General features: G+C 31.7%; 1 pseudogene; it reads right to left on the minus strand.

Moving 5' to 3' along the window:
* Window positions 1–1,637: 1,637 nt before the first annotated feature.
* LOC138176727 (protein kish-A pseudogene) lies at window positions 1,638–4,344 on the minus strand (annotated as a pseudogene).
* Between the last annotated feature and the right edge of the window lie 1,839 nt (window positions 4,345–6,183).

Genomic DNA, 6,183 nt, shown 5'->3' on the forward strand with positions numbered 1-6,183 from the left:
AAGGTCTCAAACAATGGAAGCTAATCAATGCCCAATGAATTCATTTATATATATATATATATATATGTTCACTTCAGTATTTGAGCAAAAATTTTATTAAATTAGTCTATAACCTGCCAACACAAGGAACCCACTTAAAATAATTAAATACTTCACAAGTTTTGAACTCTGCTTTGAAACTGACTGAATTTCAGCTGAAACAAAGAAATTTTAAGTATACCCAATCACAAAAATTTCCTTTTTTGCTTTCTCCTTAAAGACTCATAAAAATAACTGCCCTCTTGAATAGTACATAAATTGCACTTTTATATTTTTTTTGTTTTAAAAGTTACTGATGCTATACTTTTGTTCTGAGGTTGATGTGTATCAAATATTTTTAAGAATGGAGAATACTAAATTAGTGGATCTGATACAGCTCAATACCTGCATATACCAGTTATATATCTTCAGACATCTAAAAGACACCAGATCAAGTGGTCAAAAGAAACTTTAAAACATTGGTATAGATCAGTTAATCTATATTCAAGGTCTTTTAAAAACATAGTTTGATTTTCTGTCAATGAAAATAACTATTTAATTATGAAAGACATGAGATCCAAATCAATGAAACATAGGAACCATCATTTCACAATTATTCTGATTAGCTCACTTCATCTTTAAAATGTTTTTTTTCTTTAGCAGCAGGTATTTGAATAGAAGTTTATGACATATGTAGATGCAGATTTCAAAGGGAAATGCCTCGTAAACTTATAGTTCTTTGCTTTAACTGAGAAAATCTATAAGAATTCACGGTTTTTGTAATGGGATCTGAAAACAAAACTTTTTTGTAACACTCTTACTTACACTCTTAACAATTTCTCTGTATGTGCACTCCATAGACTGACTTCATAAAGTTGGAAAATATATTAAGTTACAGATAAAACTCAGTAAAAATTGAGTTGGCCAGGGAAAACATGTTTAAAGCATTATTAGATACAAATGAAATTTTTATGAATCCTTGCATGATATCCAACCATTTTTCTCAAATAAAAACATGTTTTTTTTTTTTTTTTAAGCAATCGGGGTTAAGTAACTTGCTCAAGGTTACACGGCCAGTTATTTCTGGGTGTGGTGCTGAGTGTTAAAAACATGTTAATTATAGAAACATTCTTATTATTATATAGGATATAATTTTTTTTCCCAAAAATCATATAGAAAGGAAATTGAGCAATCATTTACCAAGCTTGCTTTCTACTTTATGCAATAGAAATAGCTCTTGTAGATCAACGGGTGACATAAAAGAATGACATTGGGGCGGATAGGTGGCACAGTGAATAGAGCACTGACCCTGGAGTCATGAAGACCTGAGTTCAAATCCAGCCTCAGACACTTAACACAAAAACTAGCTATGTGACCTTGGGCAAGTCACTCAACCCCAATTGCCCTCCAAAAGGCAAAAAATAAAAAAAAATATTAAAAAAAAGAATGACATTTACAGAATACCATTGTAGTGGTAGAATTGTAAATAAGGTCTCTATTTAAGGAAATATCAATCCATTCTGGTATGAACAGTTGCATCTTAGTTATTTATAAAGAACCTTGGTTCATTAACACATATAACTGTGAACAGCAGCCAAGTCTTTCAATCAAGGTATACAACTTAGAAGGTCAATAATCACACTTCCCATTGTTTTCTGTAGGTAAATGCCTTATCTATATAAATCTGACAGCAATTAAATTCTGGAATTTTCTAGCTACTGGATGAACAAGATGCTTAAAGCCATTACTATACAGCATAATGCCAAATAGGGACTCTTTCATTCACCAATTATGGCACACTTCCAAAATAAACCCACAGTTCAGTTATATTTTTGTCCAAGAGGGTAGGAGCCAAGGATCAGATGTATGCACAGCTTACTCTCATAAGACTGAAAGTTCAAAATGGCAAACTTGGTGAGACCTCCAGTACTCCCAACCACATCACCCTTCCTGGGCTATGGGCCTCATCCTGCTTATTTCAATCTGCATCTGCTCATATAAGTCTTCTAATGCTTCTGCTCCTGAATAATTTATAGTTCTTTCTAGTAACCCTATAATATTACATTATATTCATGTACTGTGTTTGATTAGCCATTCCCTGTTCAATGAACACCTACTTTACAGGATTTTTTGCTATCACAAAAAGTGCTGAAATCAATATTTTGTTCTATCTGTAATGAAAAATATTTTTTCCAAACAATAAATACAATAGGATTAAAAAATACTTCTCATTATCAACTGTGTATTAGTAAAGTTGTATTATACTATGAGATTTCACTGGAAATTTTTTTTGTCACTATTAATAATCTCATTGAAGAAGCCCTCAATACTTGTTAAGATTATTCCTATAAAAATGTATTGAGTAAAGGAAGCTCAGTAGTTTTTGATACTCTCTAAATTTCCTGTTTGGCTTGCTAATTACTAATGTTAAGATTTTTGGTATATTATCTACATTCAGACATTAGAGAAACTGTTTGCACAACACACAATCCATTGTATCACTTTCATCATACATCTTTTTTATGACTACTTGGGCTAATCCAGAAGGTTTTTTCTTTCCATCTTAATTCCCTTTCATTTTAATTAAACCTCCTCCATTAACATGTATAGAACTATGACTAAAATTCAAGTGCGGTAGTTCCTTAATGGAGAAAACAGTTTATTTTAAAAATCTCCTTTTACAGTTTTTCTTCTGCTTGTTGCCCTTTCATTTTTTATCACAAATGCCCATGAGATCACTGCTTAGTTGGATTTCTTACTAAATTTATTTTTACTAACTTTACCCTCCACTGCTTCTCTCTCTTTTGTGAGGAACTACTGATCATAATCATCAATCATCCTTTTCCATAAGATTTTACAAATCAGTTTATATTCTAAACTAGTGCTTTCCTGAGCTGTCAGATCTCTCAGCTTGGCAAGTGAAATGTTTGTTGAATAAGGTACTTTCCAGGTTCTTTTGATCTTTTTCTTACCAAAATGGATTTAAATAAGTTAAACTTCTATGTGGTATTATTGTCCACAATGTCTATGTTCTTCTATCTATACCCAATTTCTCATTATTTATAACTCATTTAAAGACATCAGGAAGGAATTATTTTTATTCATGTCTTATTATGTTTATTCTTTCTTTTAGATTTGTGCTAATATTGTGTTTTTTTTTAATCTAGTAAGGCTGAAGTTTGACCCTGAATAGACATATCATTTGAGATATGACTCACAGTTTTACTGTTCATTAAAATAGAATCAATTTCATTTTTATGATGCTATTCAGAATTAACTATTGTAAACCCCTTCCCATTTTTAAAAAATAATTCATGCTCTATAGTAATGAAGTTCCTATGTAGTATCTTTGATCTCTCATTATTTATGCTTGATCCTTATTTTTCTATATATTTTTTATCATAAACACCTATTCTTACTTTGGATTGAAATAACTAAATTTCAAAATATTTATGGATACAATTTGGAGGATCCTATTGAGTTCTTTATAGAATTCCTGCTTAATAAGCTTCAAATATTTTCCTGATGGTCTTTTTGCAAATATTTATGAGTTATGAAATAAGAAATGAAAAAAATATACTATGAATAGGTATTCTTTTTGCCTTTAAAAGCACAATAAACCCTCTTTGCCTGCTTCTTTATTTGTCTTTTTAAGGAAAATCTATGACACATTCTACCATATTTATTTAAAATTTCTTTTTTATTGTGATTGATGCATTTTATGTATATTTGAACCCTTCTCTACATTCTTATGTATACCACTTGGTTCATGCCCTCATCAGCTCTTTCCAAAATTATCGTGATAGCCCACTAACTAATGTTTCTGCCTCAAATTTCTCTGTACTCCATTACATCCTCCACAATCTGCCAAAGGGATATTCCTAAAGTACATATTTAACCATCTTATTTCCCTGTTCAAAAAACTCAAGTAGCTCCCTCTTGCCCTTAAAATATAATATAGTTGCCTTTGATTGGAATTTAAATCACTTCATAATATGACTCCAGGCTATCTTACCAAATTTATTACACATTACTGCCCTCAAATACTAGCCAATTTGTTCTATATTCATCCTTTTGTACAGTAAGTAAGCTGTCTCTCATGCTTAGAATGTATTACTTCATTATTCCACCTCTAAAAATCCGTAGCCTCCTCCAAAGCTCATCTTAAGTTTTTCTATCTATAGAAAGCCTTTCTTATTCTCCCCAGGTGCTAGGTTTTCCCCTCTGAAAGTTGCCTTGGATTGATGTGTGTGTGTGTGTGTGTACATTGATATATGTACATACACACACTTATTTATTCATTCATTCATTTACTTACCTATCCATTCCTTTCTACCTTCTTTCCTTTCTTCCCCTCTCTCTCTTTCCTTCTGTCCCTCCTTTCCCTCCATCTATCCACTTTTCTCTCTCAGTTAAGTATAGGAATCTAATGTGAAGAGACACAAAAATTTATTATAGCTGAGGGAAAAAAGGGAGGGAGAGGAACATTGTTCGAGATTTACTCTCATCGGATTTGGTTCAAGGAAGGAATAATATACTTTATTAAGTATAAAAATCTAACATGCCCTATAGAGAGTAGGAAGGGAAAAGGGGAAGAAAATGGGGGGGGATAGAAGGGAGAGAAGAAGTAGTAAAGGGAAAGGATAGGAAAAAGAATGGGGGGCTGATAGGGAAGGAGGCAGTGGACAAAAGGAAAAATCTTAAGTAGGGGAAGGGATAATGGAGAAATAAAAGCATAAACATGGGAAGGAATAGGATGGAGAGAAAGACACAGATAGTAATCATAACTATGAATGTGAATGGGATGAATGCTCCCATAAAAATGAGGCAGAAAGCAGAATAGATTAACAACCTAATCCTACAACATATTGTTTACAAGAAACACATTTGAAACAGGGAGAGACACACAGGGTAAAGATAAAAGGCTGGAGTAGAATACATGATCCTTCAGCTAAAGTAAAAAAAAAAAAGCAGGGGGATTAATCCTAATGTCAAAGAAAGCAAAAGCAAATAGAGATCTAATCAAAAGAGATAAGGAAGGAAACTATATCCTGCTAAAATGCACCATTGACAACGAAGCAATATCGTTACTAAACACATATGCACCAAGTGGTATAGCATGCAAATTCATAGAAGTTAAAGGAGTTAGATAAAGAAATAGCAAAACAATTGTAGTGAGTGATTTCAACATCCTTCTCTCTTTAACTTGATAAATCTAACCTCAAAATCAACTAGAAAGAAGTTAAGGAGGTGGATAGAATTTTAGAGAAAGTAGATATGATAGAATTCTGGAGAAAATTCAATTTGGATAAAAAGGAATATACCTTCTTCTCAGAAGGACATGGCATGTACACAAAAATTTACCATGTAATAGGGCATAACAACCTCACAATTCAGGGCAGGAAGGAAGAAATATTAAATGCATCCTTTTCAGAACATGATGCAATAACACTTATGTGAAATAAAGGACCATGGAAAGATGTACTGAAAACTAATTGGAAACTAAGTAATCTAATCTTAAAGAACGAATGGGTAAAATAACAAATCATTGAAACAATCAGTAACTTCATTCAAGAGAATGACAATGAGACAACATACCAAAGCTTATATGATGTAGGGAAAGTGGTTCCTATAGGAAGTTTTATGTCTCTGAATTCTTACAAGAATAAAAAAGAGGAAAAAGGAAATCAATAAACTGGGCATACAACTGAAAAAGCTAGAAAAAGAACAAACTGAAAGTCCCCAATTAAATACTAAATTAGAAATACTGAAAACCAAAAGAGAGATTAATACAATTGAAATTATTAAAACTATTTAACTAATAAATAAAATTAAGAGCTGGTTTTATGAAACAGCTAATAAAATTGATTTAAAAAAGAAAGAAGAAAACAAAATTGCCAGTATCAAAAATGAAAAGGGTAAATTTACCTCCAATGAAGAGGAAATTAAAACAATAATTAGGAATTATTTTGCCCAATTGTATGCCCATATGTTGGACAATCTTAGAGAAATGAATAAATATTTATAAAAATATAAGTTGCCCAGGTTATCTTAAGTGGAAGTAAAATAAATAACTGTATCCCAGAAAAAGAAATTAAAGAAATCATCAATGAACTCCCTAGCAAAAAATTTTCAGGGCCAGATGGATTCACAAGCAAATTCCAT

This window comes from Petaurus breviceps, unplaced genomic scaffold (genome assembly GCF_028583685.1).
Source record: "Petaurus breviceps papuanus isolate PSGF00001 unplaced genomic scaffold, PetGlider_PUasm1.0 90145, whole genome shotgun sequence".
Lineage (NCBI taxonomy): Eukaryota > Metazoa > Chordata > Mammalia > Diprotodontia > Petauridae > Petaurus > Petaurus breviceps.